Consider the following 22,169-nt stretch of genomic DNA (forward strand, 5'->3'; position numbering starts at 1 on the left):
AGTTGCCGTTCACAGATTTTAGTTCAGTAAAGTGCCGAGACTTAAAAAAATATGTTAAGGTTTTACTTTCACTCGAATGAGAAGCATAAAAGTTATCAGAATAAAGCATGGCATAAGGGAAAAGCACAGAAACGTATAACAGCGCTGAACTACAGTCGTAAATCACATCTGAGTGGAAAGTTTGTCACTTGAATCCTGAACCAAAGTATGAAACTTAGCCTAGTTTCGAGGAGAAGAAGAAAGGTGAACTGAGATTTTGAAATTTTTGCGCAATGACAAACTTACAATTTCAAATGTGCTTCGTGTACTTTGTACAGCACACTATTACATTATATAATATATACTATGTGTAGTAGATAAATCCACTTTCTTGAATACACATTTCCATTTCGGAAAACTAGGTACAACGTATCGCATAAAATTAAAATCAGTGGAGATGGAGATGAAGACACCTCAGACACCGTTCAGGTCTTGTCTATGTATAACAGTTTTTTTCTATATTTGTTAGGTACTTCGCACCTAAGGCAAGAAAAGACTCTAATAACGGGGGTTGCTTGCACGATGATCACGTTTGAAATAATTTCCACGAGTTCGTAACTACAATGCCTCTTTTTTTCATCCGTAAATTGTGTATATTTAAAACGAATAAAAACTCTGAATTGACATTAAAAAAATTTACGTAAAGTTTGAAAATTTTATAAAACGTTTTTCAACTATAAAATTAGCGGTAAGTGTCAGATTTTATTATTCTAGACGATGAATTAGTAACTTTCCTTGCTTTGTAATTCTTAATATATTAACAACAAGTTACATCGCTAAGTATTCATTTAAAAACATCTAAGATTTTGGTAACACATTTATAAGAATTAATTAATTTTGTTAAAAATTTCTAATTTTTTCGCAATCAGCCTCGAAATATCTACATTTGTAAATTATTGTAATGTGTTTGTATATTCAATAATAAAAAATAAAAAAAAATCCCGCGGAAAGATCAATATTCTAGGCATGCTATAGCAAATTCGACCGAAATTTCTAGGTCCACCCAATAATACACTGAGACCGCTCATCCCATATTTTTTTAGACGCCTTCTTCACTTACGACGTTAAGATTCCGACCTTATTTTAGGGTATTGGTTCACCTTGAGTGAAATGAGTGCTAGCATTATCAGTTTTTTTAATGGTACTATTTAGAGACTTGGAAACAGGCTACAGACTTCTTACCAATGTGCAATCAAGTGCAACCGGTATTGTAGAATGTAGAAATAATTATCTCACAAACGATCATGCCATTAAGACAGGGAGGATGGAATGACAAGCTTATTTGTCTGGTGCACATTTTTTCCACTGTCCACACCCATACATCGTCTAATATGTATCTACTCAAATTGATTCAATTGAACGTGTCATTCCTTGGGCATCCCAGTATTATACTTGCATAATCCTCATTTGTTATACAGTTGTGGGTACACTGTCTACAATCATACATATGACTCAGACCTCAGGGATCTTATTTCTACTGCAATCGATCTATTTTGTTTCCTCTGCCAGTTCCATGGTTGGTTTTAGAACTATATTCCACGATTATAAGTAAAGTAGGTGAATATAGCACCCTTTTTCTCCAGCAAGGTTAGTTCTATTAATTCTATTATGTTCTCTGAACAATAGATAAACCATTTAAATATTAGAAAACCAAATTCATTTGAGTTTGGGACCAAATTTCGTATCCTAATAAAAAAACGGGTTAAATATTTTTTTATAATATAGAGTACGTCTCTTTAACTAATACAAATACTAGATATCTATAAAATATGAAATATTAAGATAGAAACGAGAAAGTAAAGGAAAATGGCTGATTCCCCCAAGCCCTTGGGAATACCGGTTTGACCGGTCAGTGGCCGAGTTGACATCGCGTTTGGTTCCCACCCAGGCGTAGTGTGTTCAATTCCTCGGCTGGCTAAGTCCTCCATCACAACACAAGCAACATTTTCAGCATTCTGTGGTGGTAGTAGGAGATTTTCAAATATTGTCAGGTTATTCGTAACCCAAGAATGTTTGTCTTTCTTATTTGAAAAAAAAATACTAATCTATATTATTTATTTATTTATTTATTTATTTATTTTATTAATACAAGACTTAGAAGGGTACATATGGTTTTTGTGATATTTATATGGCACCAGTACAACATTATATGGCACATTATATGGCACCAGTACAAATATGGCAAATATGGCAGTACATTATATGGCACCAGTACAAATAATTCAGCAAATGCTAATATTGTAATGCAACGCTTTGTATCAATAATCAAAATGACAGCCCTGCAATCGTCGCCACTATTAAATTCACACAAGACAAGACGAGAACAAAAAAAACACGCGCAACTAATTATCAGACACACTCACTAACTAATAGAATGCATGACCTAGACAAAAAGTTTGAGGGTATTATTGATATATTTACTGTTACCATTTATAGAATTATGCGTAATCTATACCAGTGCATTGTCGAGACTTACAAATTATTTTAGCGTTGGTAATATACGAGTAGTTTTTGTTATTTCTCTTTTATGTATATTTTTTTCTGGTTTCTATTTTATTTCATGTTACTATTACCTACAAGTATTTTTATATTGTTACATTTTTAGTTTATCAGTTTAATGTTATTTCACTCTTTAAAAACTTTGTGTATAATTTTAGATAGCTCACTAGGTATATTTTGTTCTTTTGATCCATGTGAAAGCCCCGCCGGGCGTAAAACAAAAAAAATATGTGCAGTTAGTAGGATATATTCATATTATAAGATGCGTAGAATTCAATACTTAATGTGGGGTAATACCCCGTGCGAGGCATATTGCCCAGTCTTAGTGAGGCATATAACCCCACAGTATAAATATACGTACACATGCACTGACCCAACAAACAAGTGCATTTTTACATGTTGATCCATTTGTGTATTGGTATTAAAACTAGGAGAACTAACTGTTAGTGCGGCATTTTTTCCATTGTTTCAAATTCACCCCCTTTATTTTATATAATCCTGTTCATCATTCTTACGTCGAATTATATAGATAAATACAAGAAACATTAATTATTCCTGTTAGATTTTTTAAAATCTGTTACAGTGCATAAATATTCTATTCGCCATTCTCACGTCGGCCTTTATAGAGAAATATAATAACAATTTTCCAAGTGAATAATAGATGCATAATATTTTGGCTTGACAAAGAAAGATACCTGAGTTTTACAGAAAGTTATTTTCTATTTTTTGTTCCTCGAAGCGTTAAAGCTTAATAGTTTGCATTGCGCATTGTTTATTTATCATTAATTATCGCGCAATAAACTAAAATGCCGAGTTTCATAAGTACATTTAGTGACATTGTTGTTCGTTAACGGTGAAGGTACCCGTCCTCGCAGTGTCAGAACTGCTATTATAGTACTTCTTACTAGCGCAGAGAAATCAAAGTACAATTAGCCACATTAGCCACATTTTTTAAAGTTATTTGCTCAAAATAAAAAAAATATAAGTTAAACTCAATTCACACTATTCACACCAGTATGAAGTTTTCACCGGCATTCCACATGGGTCTCGCTTGGAACCAATATTGTTTAGCTTGTTTATCGACGACATAACTAAAATTTTTGATAGTATTATGATACTCCTATTTGTTGATGATCTTAAAATTTACAAAACTATTATTGATCTAACTGACTGTTATGTTTTACAATTAAATCTTGGGAGGTACAAGAGTGGTGCACCCGTAATGAACTATTCCTAAATATTGAAAAAGGTCTAACGTAAAATAAGAATTCCTAACTTATGTAACGCCTGTTTTATAAATTAGGAATTCTAGTCGAAGATCTTAATTACACCTTTTAATTGATTAACTCAACTTGACCGACTTATCATCAAGGTGCACAACGACTGATTAAGTTTGTCTTGTTTGTCAAAAGAGCGAATGGCAGATTAGACATCATGGATTTAACGAACCTTATTACTTTGCTCGTATCCACACGTAAGAAAAGATAGACGGCTCTTTTTAATCTTCCAAATCCTGCTAAAAATTATTTTCAAAATTAGCCAATTCGGAAGCTACATAGACTAGGCAATTAGTAAAGTTCAATCAATGTTTACCGCTACCAATCAGTGACCAACCTAAAAATTAATATATTGAAATATTTGTAACTGATCTACAAAATTTCTTTTTCCTTACATGCACACTTTATCTTTATTTAAATTTTTCTACGTTCCAAAAAATAACCAATCGGACGTGAAAAATGTTTGTCGATTACAAATTTGCTTTACAACAAACCGTTCTTGTTTATTATTACACTAATATTCATATTTTTTGTTATTTGTTTTTGGGGTGTTATGCCGTGTTGCGCTAATTCCTTCTTTAGCCAACGTTTCAACGCTCCGAAACGTTGGCTAAAAAAGAAGTTAGGAAAATCTTAAATCATATTTAATATTAATTTTTGTACTGTATCCTTATCCAATCTAGTATTATAAAGGCTTGCTAAACACTAACATGCTTAACAATAAACATTTCATATTTATTTTACTAACATCAACAATGTTACTGAATATTGTTCCACTTCTATTTTCTTGTAGTCTTATTGTTATATATTATTTATTGAACAACTATTACTCGAATGTACAACAACTCTGAACGATAATTTGTTTTGTACTAGCTTACTAATATTGTCCGTACTCGGTCTATTATTATGTTATGTAATATATAATCATTGTCTTCCTCCTGATCAGATAACCTTATACATGTAAAAGCCTCCATGGGATGAATAAATAAATAAATAAATACAAAAGTGAAATATATATTATTTCTTGTTGGAATTTGAAGATCCGTTACAGTGCATGAAGATTTCCCTATAATACCGCATCCTGTTGTTTGGTACTAGTTAGAACACAGAGTTAATCCACCCACACCTTCACTTGTATAATGTGGGAATGTACATTAATAGGGTGGTGCCATTAAATTCCACCGCAAATACGTAATCTACCGAATGAAAGCTCGCTAAACAAGTCGACTGAGCGGAATAGCGGACCAGGCCACGTATGGAGAGGTTCCCGCGATACTTAATTAAATCCCCCCTGCGCGGCTAAGAGCTGTTTTGTCTAATGAGCGGTTTGGCACAAAGCGACAAAAGAGAGTGACCAGCCGTCAAGAGGTTATCAAACATGGTAGGTGTTTTTTTAACATGACCAAATAATTATTAGCTACCCCATTTTATGTGAAGTCGCTTAGGACGCAGAAATAACAGCCCCCCATATGATTAAAATAAACATGGGTATTTTACATCGTACAATAATACATTTTAGAGTCAATATTATACAAATAAAATATTTTTTTATTCCACCGGATCCGATTTTTGCGTAGAGAAAAATCGTGCTAATAGATATTTTATTAAAGACTTTGAACATGTTTTATATTTTAAAATCATACTAATAAAAGTAGGTACCTATGCTAAGGATATAATTTTGAGATATGCCTTCAAAATTTTAATATTTTAGGAGAATCTTGCATCATCTCACTGTACACAAAATGACTGGCGCGGAAGCGCAGGTACTGCCGCTCGAATTGTGAATTGTTCCGGATTTTGTCTGGTGATGTTTAATTGTGAATAATATCGGATACTACTCGTCACGTTGAATTGGTGATTGTACCGGATTGTATCTCGTGACGTCAAAAAATTCAAACCGTTCTATCCAAAGACATGGCACTTGTAGCAGTACTAAACCAGATTAGCCCAAACATACTACAATCTTTAAAATATACTATCACTACTTAGAACCTTTAAAATATACAATCACTACTTACCTTTAATATATACAGAGTCAGAAGAATATAAGAGTATGTGAATGAGGCAAGAAGTGTGTGCCAAGACCAAGTTGTTCAGCGATCCGTCCTCTCGGCCTGACTTTGCGGGGAAACGGCTTGATGGTTAGTTTCATCTCGCTTACAACTCCTTTTAATGTAAATTTTCCTAGAAAACTAAGACTTTGTATAATACTTATTATTTTACACATAATTTTGGAATCTTAAATAAAAGAAATACCATCAAAATTAGTATAATACCCACACACAGACGTTTTTTTATAAACAATAATTTTTTAAAAATATTTTCTTGTATTTTCATTTTATCATTTTGTTATTGTATTTTATAACTGTTCCAATGTAGCAAAAAATTTCAATTGAAAAAAAATCTATTCAGTCGGCTCAACCTGTGTACAGCCCCATCCATATGCCAGCCATTATTCCTTACATTCTGGAAACTGATTCGTTGAATAGTTTCAGACCGGGACGAGCCACCTCTCCCATAGGGTCGTCCATTCCACACCGTAATTCTCCCATTACGGAAGCGTTGAAAAATGCTATGTTTCGGGTTTTCCACCCACTGCAGCGTGAATATTATGACGTGAAAAAAGATATTACGATGTATGGTTTATTGAAATGAAAAAATGGATTTATTTTGTTGATGTTTTCAACGCAAAATATGAAAATCGCCCACGGAATAAAATGGGAAAATTTCGATTTTAAAATCTTTTCATAGAGCATGAAAATTATTTTTTTTAATCCTGTACAAAGCAAACAGGATTTTTTTTCGCATTTAAAAATATGAAGTATCGAATCCAGCTATTTAAACTTCCGTAACCACTTCCGTATTCCAGTGAATTTATTTTTAGATTCAGAAAACTCACAACAGTACGATCATACTATACATTGGATTTAGGTGCAGTCCGTTCCGGACGCGCCGATTTGCCAAGGCGCTGATAAAACCGAACCCCTTACACAGCGCCCTTGAAGCAAAGAAACAGATGAAACTGCTTACTACGGTTTAAAGTCATTAAATCCACCAAGATTTCACCGTTTATCCTATATTTTACGTTCTATACCTAAATGTGGCATATTATGGTTAGCGATAGCTCAAAATGTTTTGCAAAGTTGGCGTAACATGACAAAAATCGCTCGAGGGGATAAATTAAAATTAAACCACTGCCATCTAGCCATAAAATAACATGAAAGACAATTGGAAGATAGAAACGCTTCGTGATTGTAAAATTAGCCAACAAATCTCTAATCTGACATTTTTTTAAATTTTTTTTATAGTGAATACCTCACAAGAGTCCCAACTGCTCCCGTCTGGAGCCAGTGAGACTATGGCATCCCCAATTGGGGGATGTTGTGAGGCTGAAGGTAAGTGGGGAAGGGAAAGAGGAAGGTGGGGAAGTACCTGGCTATTCAGATCTAGTCACTAAACACGGCTAAAGCCATTTGGAGCAACGTTTCAATTCTGAATGGTGGTCTTACACCAGGGCGATACTGGTAGTATCTTCCACTCTGGAACGTGCCGCAAATATACTATATATTATTTTAATTAATTAATTGTGAAATAACACAAATTAATCAAATAAAATTTATTTGCGCACGCCGGGTTCGAACCCGCGACCTTCGGAATGGCAGTCCAATGCGTTACCACTGGACTATGCCGGCCGTGTACATGTACTTATATGTAAAATAAAACAATCATTTTGCCAGGTATATATATTTATTTAATATATATTAACGTAATTATTCGGAATAGCTGGACAAGGATAATACGAAATATTTTTAAATGAAACCTTCTGATTTACCTTAAATAATATAAAAGGAATCTGAATGCATTTGTGAAATTTTTAATTTTTGCATTTTAATTTTTAATTACGTAAAATGAAAATTTTGCTTTCGTTGTATGGGATGACGGACGGAATAATTTTTAATAATAATTTGATGATATTTTCTTTTCTTGGTATTCCTGATATGAGTGGCTAGAATTTTTACAATTTACTCTATACAAATACTAGGTAGGTACTATTTTAGCCGAGATCGAAAAATAAAATAAAGGTATTTAGGTTTGTTTTATAAATAGAGAATAGTAACTCTGATATAGTAACTCCAAGCATTTCAATGGAGTAATAAAGATTGGGAGAGTGCTCCCATCATATTGCACCAGACAGTCATCAATTTGGTTAATGTCTTCTGTAATACAGGTTTCGCTCATCATCACCATGTGCGGTTTGTATTCTTTTAGCATGTCTTCGACTTCTTCGATATGTGCTAATAAACTAGCAATGTTTAAAGAATATATTGTTATGAAGTTTGAATTTAATCTAAAAAATTTACCATTCTGTTTTCTTGTTCAAGTTTACGACAATATACTGGACAGTCTTTGCTCCATACAGGGTGATTAATTTTTAAGTTTAATTTCAATCTTTCGTTTGCCTTTTTACAATTGATGCAACAATCATACCCTTCGTCGCACTTTTTGATGTCATGGGATTTTGCACATTTTGGACATGAAATCTCATTTTTACAATTTAGCGCTTTATGGTTAAACCCGTTGCACTTAAAGCATCTCATTATATTTATATTATTGTACACCCGGCATCTGTCCCACCCTATATATATCTTTTCGGCCTTTATTATTCTCAAGTAAGTGTTTCCGTCGACTTCCGCATATACTGTATAATTTATCTGGTCTCTTTTATTTTTAAACTCTTTTATGTAAGTTACTTCAATATTTGAACTTTTTTCGAATATTTCTTCATTTTGTGATTTTATTTTTGTTTCGATTTCCTCTCTGTCTTGCTTCTGTGTTATTCCAACAATTTTGATACTTGGTTTCTTCGCTGTAATTTTTTAATATCGTATTTGTCTCCTAATTTTCCCTTGACCTCTTCACACATCTTGTCTATATTCGACGCATTTTTACATTCAACTATTATTCCACCATCTTTTGCGTTTCTTACACCCGTCACACCGCAGTTTATGGGATCAATATTTTTTTAAATTTCCATTGTAGTTTTGACATTTTCTTGTTTATTTTTCGGTTTAATCATTACCATAGGCTCATGTTTTTTTACTTTCTCAGCATAAGATTCATTTAAAGTTATTTTTTTATGTCATTTTTCAGGTCGTCGCTTTTATTTTTTATGTTTTCGGAGAGACATTTATTCTCAATTATCATTTTCTCACATTTTGTATTTAGTTCATCATATTTTTCAGAAAAAAATTTCATCTGTTTCAGGATAATCAAGTTCTTTTCTAATAATTCATCCATTTTGTTCTCATAGATTTTGGATTGCTCTTCTAATTTATTTTCAAAACAGGTTTTCATTAAATCAAACTCCTTTCTGAACATTTTTTGAATATTGTCAGATAGATTTTTTTCATTTGCATCTTGCGTCACATTTGCCCTGGTAGAGCGCGTAGTGGCGGTATTCTGATTGGTTGTCATGGGAGCAATAGCTGTAATTATAGCAGCACTTTTAATTCCCGACTGCACCTCGCATAGAAATACGTTTCTCACTGCACCCTGCCGAGGTACTTTGTCTATGGTAGTTGTCACTTGTCACACACACTACCAAACACTAATGTCAATGTTAAAGTTGTCAAAATTATTAAAACAAAATTACGAGGGTGTTTACAACAGCATTCATTTCTAACATTCACACGGGTAACTTGGCACTTTTATTTTATTTTAACAGCACAGTAATTACTGTATTACACCGCAATAAACAGATTACAGTTTATATTCCAAGAGAGCTACACTGACAGTTGTTGCGTATGTATTGGTCGTTATATTATATAGGGTGGGGAGCTGGAGAGTGGAGCAACTGGATACACCAAATGTAAGGTATGTTCTTCTGACTGCGGTTCCAGGCAATGGGCAGGAGAGTCTGGCTGTGGAGGTCGCCCAGTGCGCCCCAAACGCTGGATTCTGGGTCCTCACCGGTCACGAACCGGCACAAAATCAGCGGCAGGGTTTTTTCGCTGGCTGATGGGGCAGCCCACCCTTGGTCGTGAGTCCAAGGGTCGGGCCCCTGTACTATCCAGCGCCCCGGACAGCGATAACCGGTTTACTGGATCTCCCTCAACCGGCCTCTCCCAGCCCGGCCCGCCCCGCAGTAAGTAGGCCGACCCATTCATCAGTGTGATCCAGAACGCACAACCCTCCATGAGCCCGGGCACCCCTGCTAAGTCACCAAACGTAGCGAACCACTTCAGGTGACCTGTGGCAAATGTGTTGGTAACCCAGAGAATGGTTCCCGGGGCGGCGGTACCCATTGACCACCTCCCAAATTAAAAGGCGGTTAGGTTAGGATAGGTTCGGTTAGGTTAGGTTAGGTTACATTAGGTAAGTTGGGTTATTATAGGTTAGGTTGGATTATTATAGGTTAGGTTAGGTTTGGTTAGGTTAGGTTGGATTATTATAGGTTAGGTTAGGTTGGGTTATTATAGGTAAGGTTATTATAGGTTAGGTTATTATAGGTTAGGTTAAATAAAATAATAATGATAATAATAGCCAAATAAATAATTTATGCATTTTAAGTCGGCACTATTTTGCCGGAATATTGTATTACATTATATTTTTTTAATTTACGTTGTTCAATTGTCTCTAGCCGCTCATATCAGGAATACTGACAAAAGAAAATGTCATCAACAGAAATTATTTCGGCTGTCATCCCATAAAATGAAAAAGAATTTTCATTTTACGTAATTAAAAATAAAATTGTTAAATTTAAAAATTTCCCAAATGCTGTTCGATTCCTTTTATATTATTTAAGGTAAATCAGAAGGTTTTATTAAAAAATATTTCGTATTTTCCGTGTCCAGCGATTCCGAATATTTACCTTTATTAATTTACCTTTACCCGTTTATGCAATTATTCGGGAAAGGTAAAGTTTTACCCGAACAACTGTCATTCTTATTATGCCTAAACTCCTTTCTGTTCCGTGTTTAACAAAATATAGTCACACTCTCTCTGTGAATAACCTTATATCTACCTATTAAATGGCACTGTTGTTAGTATCACTTAAACTGGGCGAAGTCTAACCAAGTGCCGGCCGCAGGGCTTAGCAAAAAAAACCCGCGGAGTGAGTTTTTAACTGCTAGTAATATTATATATAACCTGAAAATATTTGAAAATCTCCTACTACCACCACAGTAAGCGGAAAATGTTGCTTGTGTTGGGATGGATGACTTTGCCAGCCGAGGAATTGAACACACTACGCCTGGGTGAGACCCAAACGCGATGTCAACTCAGCCACCGACCGGTCAAGATATTTTGTTAATGTTTGTAAATAAATATTTTTTTTACGGATTTGCGGAATTTTAATGAAAAGTGCCACGTTTTCAGTTTTTGTTTTTATTGTGATCTATTACCATCTGTTTTTCATCCTTCATATAATTTATTCGTATAGCTCCTACCTTAAACCGCCTCACAACACTGCCCAAACGAGTGGCGATATAGTTCCCCTATCTTCGCACTTTGCAGACATGGGCGCTTTTATGAGGAGTCACATAGAAAAGGTATCGATTAGAAGTGTTAAAATGACCATGCGGTTTGATATCAGATGGCATCACCATAGCAAATACTGTAGAACAGTTTTAATCCCTCCAATTTCCGATATTTCCCATACACTCTGATGGCAGTATGCTACACTAGCGCCTCCTAGCGGCAGGAGTTGTGAGGCTTGGTTTGTTTTCATACATTTGAATGAATGTGATGCTTGATTACGCCATGCTACACTAGCGCCTCTAGCAGCCAGAATTTCCTACCAATACAAGTAAATAAAGCTAATATTTTACAGGACTTAGAAGTATTATTAATATTCTGGTATTTGTTCATAGTTATGAATCAATCAATCAATCGGTATCAGAAGACGTCAGGAGCGTTTCGACCTGTTTTTTTTAAATGATTAAAAAATTCGATTTATTATTTGATTTAATAACACTATAAAGCTACATAATATTCCAGAATGCAAGATACGTAAGTATCGCCCTTGTATAAGCCCACAATTTAGAATTGAAACGTTGCTTGAAAAGACTTTAGTCGTGTTAAATGATCCCTAAATAGCCAGGTAATTCCCCACCTTCCTTTTCCCAACCTCCTTCCCCTCTCCACTATCTCCAGCCTCATAAGATACTCAAATTAGAGATGCCATAGGCTCAATGGCTGACTCTTATTCCGTATTCACAATTTAAAAAACTATTTTTTATTTGACATTATATTTTTCACTGAAATTCTTTATTCTTGCTTTATGAATTTTTCATTGAATTAAGCTTCAACGACCCAACTCAAACAGACAGTACGCTCAAAATATGGCAGAAACTTAACTGAATTTAAAACCGCGTATGTATTTCTTTATAAGGAACGATATCCACAGGAAACCGGAAATGGAGTGGCCAAAGTCTTCTCGTTCTGCAGTTTAGAGCATTCTTATTTACAGTTTCAAAACAAAACAGAGGAAAACTTTACCGGGTAGAAAATGTTGACTCTTTTAACTGTATTTCGAAGAAGAGACAAAGAAAAACGCAATTCATGGAACTCCGTATTTCACAGTTCAAAGGCGACAAGCACCGTGGCAGCGTGGCTGAATGACATCGTGCCATCGTGGTATCAGTGGTGTTCTACTATTCGTCTCGTTGACTATTTTTTTAATAAAACAATTAAAAACGACGAAGTTCAGCAAATTTACCTTTAGTTTTGGAAATACGCACGTAGTTTTTTTAAAAAAATAAATACTAATTTTGACAGTCATTTTAAAAAAATCTTTAAAACCTTTGAGGTGGTTGAAAGCATGGTGGAGAGGATACTCGACTAGCAGTTAGAAGAATTGACTGCTTTCCGCTTTCTACATATAAGTCAAAAGGCACAAATCATCGTTTTTTACATTGTAAAGGTGTCCCAAAGTATAATAATGAGTTGTATTCCAAATAGTTTATTGTAGTGTGTGTTGAAACGTGACTGAAAATTGGTTTGTACACAGAAGCTCCCCATAATTGGCAAGACGTTTCCGTTTGACAATCGCGATCATTTTCAGGCAGCCAATAAACATTGAGATCTGTCGCCGGGACGCCAATCAGGCGCCGCGACGCTTTTCTGAATATAAATGAGCGGGAGTGTGGGAAGATGGTGCGGGCGCCATTAACCAGGCGCTTTTGTGCCTGTCATCTTCAGGTGACAGCTATCGAGTCGTTACATTTCACGTTCTCTAAAAAGTTTCCGCTCGTTATTTTCTACGTCGTCCGCCAGTGCCTTGCTTGGAAGGAGGAATACTCCTACTTCCAGTTACCGGTGACATCTAACTCTAGTACGTAACTCTTCCGACACTTGTACACTATACCTGCATTTGTAGTGAGGCTTTGCTATATCAGATCATATGGCACAGTTAATGCACGTAAAAACAGAATATAATATAAACCAAACGTGGTATACAAAAAAACAATTATTTAACACAGAAAACACAAACATTTTTAACAATTACATATCGTGTATATGTTGGGAACCACTGAAATCCTTTGAATCCATTAATGACAGCTACGAATACTTCATTAATGAAATAAATAATGGTATGAAGCTTTGTTTCCCCTTTAAACAGTATAAATATCCCCAAAAACGCAAAATAAATTGGGTAACGACTGGTATTAAGATATCTATTAAACAAAAAAGACATCTGTACATGAAACAAAAAAACACAAATGACCTCACAATCATAAACAATACAAAAAAATTCTCAGTAAAGTAAAACAGGTAGCTAAACGGAATTACAATAGTAAACGAATTCAAAACGCGCAAAATAAAACCAAAACATCGTGGAACATAATAAAAGAGAACTCAAATAATTCTAATTCTAAAAGTAAACCAAAAATCTGTCTTAAAATAAATGATAACCTGGTATCAGAACCAAAAAACATTGCAAATGAATTTTACATTTTCTTTGCACCACCGCCACCACCACAAAACACATCTCTACATCCACAATCTGCCAAAACAGTTAAAAACAAACAGTCGCGATCATTCTTTATAACGCCTGTAAACAGGAAGGAAATTATTAAAATCATCGTAAAACTGAAAAATAAAAGCAGTGTCGGCACTGACAAAATCCCTATAAAAATTATAAAAGCATGTGCAGAAGCGTTAAGTTACCCGTTGGAAATATTAATTAACAAATCTTTTGAATCAGGAACCTTCCCAGAACAATTAAAACAATCTATTATTGTACCTTTGTATAAGAAGGGTCCTAAACAGGAAATCTCAAACTACAGACCGATATCCTTATTACCAAACTTTTCAAAAATATTTGAAAGAGCCATGTACAATCGCATTTATAACTTTCTCGAAAACTTTGAGATAATATGTCCACAACAATTTGGATTCCGTAAAGGCCGTTCAACAACACAGGCAGTTTTCAATTTTTTGAACAAAATTCTAGAAAATATTAATATTAGTAAAAAAACTGTAGGTATCTTTCTCGACCTCTCAAAAGCATTCGACAATGTTGATCATGAGCTTCTTCTAACTAAACTTGAACATGTGGGTATTAGAGGTCTAGCATTAAAATGGTTTGAATCGTACTTAAAAAATCGTCAGCAGAAAGTTCAAATTTCAAATATCAATGAAAAAATGGTCCAGTACATGGTAGAATCCAAATGGAGAACAATAAACAAGGGTGTGCCACAAGGAAGCATTCTTGGGCCTCTCCTCTTCCTTATCTATATAAACGAACTTCCAATAATTGCTGGCACAGAATGTTCAATGTTTGCTGATGACACCACTTTGTTGTTTGAATGTAATGGAGACGTTGACGAATTTAACAAACAAGTTAACGAGACTTGCCAATTAATAGCAAACTGGCTGTTATCGCAACATCTATCACTCAACACAAACAAAACCCAAATTTTAAAATTTTGTCCAGTGCAAGCTACACCTATAAATATAAATGTAAACATTAATAATAATATTATCGAACCTTCCCAAACCTGTTCACTACTGGGAATGGAATTAGATATAAACATAAACTGGAAAGAATATGTCTCAAAAATTGTAGCAAAAATCAGTAGTTTTTCTTATGTTCTGGGTACCTTAAGAAAAATATTAAACACCGAATCAGTAATAGCCGCATACTATGGTTATGTATACTCAATAATAAAATACGGTATTATTTTTTGGGGAAACTCGGTAAACGCTAAAGATGTTTTCATCATACAAAAGAGATGCATAAGAAAAATTACAAACTCTGATCGTTTAGATTCATGTAGACCTATGTTTAAAAATCTGAAAATTCTGACAGTCACAGACATATATATATATTGGAGTTATGCATGTTAGTGCGATCATCTACAGACAAGTTCCCACTAAAAAACTCAACACATAAATATGCTACAAGGCTCACAGAAAACTTACTAATACCAAAAGCAAACAAAACAATATTCCAAAAAGGACCATACTACATGGCCATTAAAGTATATAACAACCTTCCACATAACATTTAACAAATACAAGATACACACAAATTCAAAACGTTACTAAACACTTTCCTTGTTAATAAATGTCACTACACGTTGAGTGAATACCTCACGTAAATGAAACACCTATTTTTATTGGTATATATATTTGTATTTTTTTATTTTTTCATTGGTATATTGTTATTTTATCTGTATAAACATTGTAATTAAATAAATGTGGTTAGCTGGAAGAAATGGGGTCTACCCATAAGCTAAACCTTTTGTAATTTTAATTTTACAATAATTTTGATTTGATTTTGACGGCTGTTTATATACAACAATATAAACATATCCTGAAACCCCAGTAAAATTAAGGTTCACTCAACTGATTACTTTTGGGTACACCTACAGTACCCGTATCAGTTTTTCGCTTGATATCAAGTAAATAGAAACTGCAAATATTTATATAATTTTTCTTCTTGTACTACAATGTGAGATGTGGATATATAGGTATTTTGATTTTTGTTTTGTAATAATTTCGTGTAATTAAAACAGAGAAGAACTTAAAATTTATTTATGGAAATAGTTTTGCAAAAAAATCATAATGCCATAGCTCACCGTTTAATTGTCTTGGATAATACAGGCACTTCATTTAAATCGGCTTCATATTAAACATTTTAATCAATATTCCTTACAAAATTTGTGTCCCCACGTCCTACCTAACAACCAACATCACAACATACACAGTCCAAATACTAATTAAAAATCCATTCAAACATTTTCAGCAAAGCTATTACTAAAGGCCTCCCTTACCATTTCGTCCATAAATCTTCTTATACATTTTCGTCTATTATTCCGCTCTTGACATGACGACCCGCCTCAAATAATATATGATTCCCTTGATCGTGCCATGTCATCCCGAGAGGTATAAACCATCCCACTGCCATTTAAAACTCCCGGAGTATAATACTACCGCATAATATTTCCTAAGAAGTTTTAAGTTTCATCTCGGGTTTATTACATGTCTCGATGCACTTAGGTTTTGGGTTAAAAATTCACATCTCCCCTGTGAAAAGCTCTCTGGGAGATAAAAGTGACGGTTGTTCATTCCGCTAAAAATAAATGACCTACCTTATCAAAAATGTATTTATTTGCAGTGAGGTTAAAATTATTCGTCTAGCAACCTCAATCAATGTATTGTTTGGTGACCGGATAAATCATCAAAATGATAATTCATCACATCTTTAAAAAGTTATATAAAGCCATGAAAAGTGATGAAACAAAAACTTTATTAACTGGGTTAAGTAGGTAAGGTTAAAAAAAAATTTTTTTCATCGCTTTTGATGACTTTATATCACTTTTTAAAAGTGTGTTGAGTTAGCATGGAACCGTATTGTTTACAGTGTCAGAATTGTCGGACGAATTATTGTATTAATATTATTTAACATCGTTTTGGTGTGACTTTTTTCAAATATTGTTCTGCCACACAATAAAACGAAACGTTGCTTTTAATGATTTGGTGATAGCCAGGTATTTTCTAATCTTCATCTTCTTCCTTTCCATTTTCCACACATTTTTTTAATTATTCTTACAGGCGCCCTATTTTTACAGTCTTACTTTTTTATACGACTTCCTTCAGCCTAACAAAATACTATGGATGCCGTAGCCCTACTTGCTTTGGGCATTTGGGACGAGCATAAAATTAGTGGGGCTATTAACTAATCAGTTTTTAGAGATTTTTCTTAAACAAAGTTTGTGGTTGCCATTCCATATTTTTTTGTACCCTGGCAGGTAGGTAGAGTAAGTTCTGGTAATGAGGCCCACCACTCTTTTTCCGTTAGCGAGTGCATTATCCCCGATATTTAATAACCCGTAGGGTATACTTGCGACTTGGTGACTAGGCATACGTATTTTTATATTTTTCGATGTAATTATCGGTAAGTTTTTGAGGATCATATCAACTCAATTGCAATACGTATTCCACTTTCTACTTTAACAACGAGTTAAGAAAGCCTTAGTTAATAGTATTCACAAATCATTTTACATGTTTTTTATTAGGCTTAAGGTTAGTTTTATAAAATGGGCTTGGCGGGTAATATGTCCACAGCGGGGTGGGACAATATGACTTGGTAGGCCATATTACCCTAATACTATTTTGCCATTATACACAAAACAAAATTCATATATGGCTACCACATTACTAGATTCTAATTAAAAACGCAAAACCACGGCCAAGAATTTATGATACAGGCCAATGAAGATGTAAGAAGCAAAAAATGATAAATAAAGTTTTTAAGTAGTTCAAGGTGCCTGTAAATATTCTTAAATGTTTTGCAGCGAACAAGTTTCAGCTGAATTGGTTACATGTGCGAAGTTAGGAGGAAAATCGACTTTGCCCTTTGAGCTCAAAATACAGCTTGTCAACATGCGTTGACAATGGAAACAAAGTTATTTGGCTTAGTAAGAAAAGTTGTCGGATTGCAGTAAAAAATTAAAACACTCATTAAATTGGTTCTACCAACTTCTTCTCCTGCGACCCCCGCATCCCCCAAAGCCTTCGACTTCAGCAGCAAAAAACTGTACTATCGCGTCCCTCTAGTATTCAACTTTAATAATCCAAAACATTATTAATGCGTCCCCCGAACCCTCAACTTTAACAGCACAAAACCACATTACTCCTTTTCATATATCTCCAATTACGAAAATTTTCCCAAGAAAACAAGTTACCGCGGCCGGAAGACTGCCAAATCTACGTTGCTGACTGCATTTTCATATAAATCAGAACTTGAAAACTCGTTAAAAAAGAAGGAATAGAAAATGAACAAGGCCGAAAAGGATAAAAAAACGAAAAGAAAAGACAAAAAAACAAGTTGACTAAAACCAAGTATCCACCAAATATGATGGATGAGCTGACCTTCAGCATATTCCACCTCGGAAGAAGATAGTGAACCTTCCTAGGACTTTAGCGGACGAAAGCCCCCACAGACTCAACGAAAAAGATGCCGAATGTTGGTTCTGAAAACGTACGAATGTAACGTCTTAGAACGTATCGGAGCTGAGACAGACATAGTTTTTGCGAGGTTAGTAAAAGCGAATAATTGTTATTGATTATTGATTTCATTTTAGTAACGGTAGATTAATATGGCTCACTGACTGGCCATAATACCCGAATTTTTAGATTTTTTTTCCTGACTATTATAATATACTTTTATTGATTAAAATAGATGGCTCATTAGTTGTAATATCTGCCTTACTTTGGAGATTTAAGTGTTGGGAACTCTTTGTTAAATTTACGTTACAAATAATAGGTCTCGATTTAGCTACACTGTTCATTACCCGAGGGTTGGTTATTCTCTGGTTCGAGAAGCTTGTTACCTGTCAATATCATCTCACAGGTAATTGTTACACTCTAACGACATCTGTCAGACTCTGGAGTAAGCTTTATGACTAGCGCCATCTATCGCTTAAATACTCAACTTGATTACCATACATCACATTTACTGAAAAATAAGTTTTTATGATTTCGTAAGTAATTGGTTTTATTAACAATAAAGCTTATGGTGTGCCATATTACTTGGCAAAATAATTTGGCTCTTATATATAACTCTTAACTCACATAAAAATGAGATGAAATGAAAAATATATATATGATTTAGTTTTCAATAAATTATTGCCCCAATCAAAAATATGACTTTACAGGTTACTTTTTATCGTAAGCCTATCTTAAGCTTCCATTTTTGAACAGCCCCTTGAAGTGACTATATCGAATTTTGCTGATTATTTGCATACATCATGAATTGGTTGCCAGCAATTACCGTTTGTCTTCAGCCTATCCCATGTGAGTGAATTCAATTCTTCGATTCTAAATCGAAGTCGCTATTTAGTAAAATTGGAATACCAACACTTACCAGAATAAATTGAATTTAAATAATACATATTAAATAATTTAAAAAATATACCGTCCAATCTCCAAGAAAAGTGAGCAGAATTAAAATGTACCTAGACAGAATAATATTTATGAATATTACTTAATACATTTTAATATAATTGTAAGATAAGAACAACGGTAAGGATACATTGGACCCACGTACGCAACGTATGCATTACCACGTTCCCAGGCCGACAAGGCAAATTTGAATTGTGAAGTTCAATGGATTCGACATATTTAATCTATTTGTAGTTTTTCTCCAATTTTAATAATAAAACGAACAATAAAAGCCAAGCGCTAAAACAAACAAACGTAAACATCAAATTAACTCGTTGGCACGCTTTCCACCAACATCATATTTTTTTAACACATCTCATGCGGTTCTGCATAGTGCAGATCAGGGTTACGTGTGACAAGTACATTTCTAAAGCATCTATTTTCATAGACAATGTATTGATAGTTATCCAGGTGTCTTGATGCGTTGCATACATTGCGTACGTGGCCCCAGTGTATATTTACCATAATATCCATGATAGTAGCATTATTAACATGTAGGTACTTTAGATTTGAATAATATATTAGATAGAAACAACAATGTGTACGTTAAGTAATGGTCGTTTGGAGTTAGAAAGCGAAATATGCATCTAGATATATTTATTTTAAAAATAAAACATTTATATTAAAAAAACTTGTTTAGTCTCACTTCGTCATAATCTCTATGTAAAGCTAACATTAAGATAAGGACGTTCATGTTTGTTCCTAATTTTAAGTAAAAAGTATTTTTTTAAGACAATAATAATTATTTTTTTTGTAATAAAAATTACTTTCATCGTTGAAACTAATTTAGATTATATTATATATATTATCAATAAGATTATGAACAAGCTTAGGACGCGTTATTTCACAGAATGTGAACTATACATCGAATTTTAAAGTTAAAATTCAAGTTCTGTGAAAGCTTTATTCGGGTTTACGATACTTGGATAATAACAGAATTTCAAATAATAGAATTTTTTTATTTTTTTATTTCTTCATTTAATATTAAATTTACAATTATATATTATTACATTAAGTTTGTTTTCTTTTTATTACAGTACATCGTGATACACCTTTTTTTAGGGCAAATGCTCGTGTTAAAAAGGCGGAGAAACGCGTGTAAATAATAATTTAACATATTTTTTCAGAGAGTGTAAAGATAATGAAAAGTATTTTTATTTTTTAATATAACAAAATAAAAAAATTTATATGTAACAAAATTATATCAAATAGAAAAGAGAAAAGGATGTAAAAGAAGGAAAGAGATAAGAATAAGAAATAAGAGAAAAGGGTTTCAATATAATAATAATTGAGAGATTATATTGTATTTTTAAGTATAAACGATTTTAATATGCTATTGATATAGTGTTTTTATTGAGCTTTTGAATTTTTTATAATCCGTTTCCAATCTTAAGTTAAGAGGTAATTGGTTAAACCATTTGACACCAAAATATTTATAAAATTGTTGGGCTGTGGTGGTGTTACAGCGTGGGATAGTTATAGAGCCAATAATACTTTGTCTATTGCTGTTCGAAAAAGTTATTAAGTTGTCATTGTTGAAACAATCTTTATGTATTTGAAAAAGAGTTATTTTTTTTTACAAATAATATGAAGTGAAGGGACTTTAAATTCCTGAAATAATCTAAATGTGGGGTAATCATACGGTTTTTTCAAAATTATTTTTATTAATATTCTTTGGATGATTTCTAAAGGTAAGAGAGAAGTTTTGAATGCTCCACCCCAACCAACAATTCCATATTGTAATACTGATTGAATTAGTGAAAAATAGATGGTTTTTAATAATTTAAAATTTAGTATGTTTCGTATTCTAAGAAAAATGTACAATAATTTTCTTAACCTTTCTACTATTGCATTGATTTGTAATTTCCACTTTATGTTACTATCTATAATTACACCTAGATATTTTACATTAGTTTTAACAGTAAGTACAGAGCAGTCAGGTTTACATAATTTTGAAATTCTATTACAATTATATTAGTGTATACTTATATTTAAATTATCAGGGAATGAATTTTTATTAATGATGAAAGGTATTATAAAAGTTTTTTCAGTTTCAAGTGTTAACAAATTTTTATCGAACCATTTTTTTAGTATGTTTATATCTAACTCTGCTGTTCTTTGGGTTTCATTCCAAGTTACTCCCTCAGTTAAAATTGCTGTGTCGCCAGCGTATGAAATAAGTTTAGATATAATTGAGAGTTTAAAAATATTGTTGACATAAATCATGAAAAGAATTGGACCTAGAACAGAATGTTCACAGAGCTTTAATATTAAAAATGTTGCACAGCCCTGTTCATGTGAAACCATTGATTTTGTCAAAAGTTATGTATATTTGGGTGTTACTATTGACTGCTACATGAAATGGGATGTACAAATTGCTAATGTTTGTAAACGTCTACGAGCTATTGTGGGTAGGATTTATAAAATAAAATATTTCGTGCCTATAAGTACTTTAAAGTTAATCTACTTATCTCTGGCTGAATCCACTATACGTTATGGAATTACTTCTTGGGGACATTCTTGTAAAACTAATGTAAGCTATATACAAACATTACAAAACTCCATTATAAAATTGTTAATCCATAAATATGACAATCAACACAGAAGTAACATTAAATTAATATACAAGTCTCTGAATATTTTACCTGTCAGAGGATTATTGTTTTATAATATTGTAAGTCAACATGTTATATTGTCTGATTCATTGTATAGGGAAAGAGTTTGCCATAAACATAACACAAGATTCACTCAAAATGAAGGACTGGTAGTTCCGAAATGTACTAATAAATATGGTGAAAGAACTTTAAACTATATAGTACCCAAAATGTTTAACTTATTACCAATGACAATTAAAAATAATAACATGTATACTGCTAATGTTAAATATAATCTAAGGAAATG

This window comes from Hesperophylax consimilis, chromosome 1 (genome assembly GCF_061612785.1).
Source record: "Hesperophylax consimilis isolate HC1 chromosome 1, BYU_Hcon_1.0, whole genome shotgun sequence".
NCBI lineage: Eukaryota > Metazoa > Arthropoda > Insecta > Trichoptera > Limnephilidae > Hesperophylax > Hesperophylax consimilis.